This window comes from Capsella rubella, unplaced genomic scaffold (genome assembly GCF_000375325.1).
Source record: "Capsella rubella cultivar Monte Gargano unplaced genomic scaffold, Caprub1_0 scaffold_7, whole genome shotgun sequence".
NCBI classification, from domain to species: domain Eukaryota; kingdom Viridiplantae; phylum Streptophyta; class Magnoliopsida; order Brassicales; family Brassicaceae; genus Capsella; species Capsella rubella.
The window spans coordinates 15,705,306-15,705,869 of NW_006238917.1; positions in this window are offsets into that span (position 1 = coordinate 15,705,306).

Below are 564 nucleotides of genomic sequence, written 5' to 3' on the forward strand. Positions count from 1 at the left end.
TATAGAGGTTTTACTGTATATTCAAAATATTCCAATAAAATGATATGTAATAAATATATTAACTGTTATAACCAATCTACGAATTTTATGGTAGTATTTCATATGCATTTTTTAAAACTATAAAATTAATATAAAACAAAAATATAAGAGAATCACATACGAAATTTAATTAAAAAATAAACAAATTTAATAAGAATGCTAATTACTTTGAATTAATTAAATATGTTTAAAATCTGAACATAAATTTAATAAAAACGAAAATAGTTATAAGAATTAATGTGATGTTTATAATTATATTAAAATCTTTATTGTCAGATTTTTAATCTTTCCTAATATGTAAAATGAAAAATATTAATAAGAAAAACAAAATATGGAAAGATGTTCCAAGATTTTCTCATATTTTAACAATTTCAGTTACCTAAAAATCGAAAAATCCTCTAACATTAGCATAATTAATGCAAAATTATATCCTACCAAAACATTAATGCAAAATTATAGAACTCCACACATATATATATATATATATATATATATATATATATATATATATATATATATAGTGTA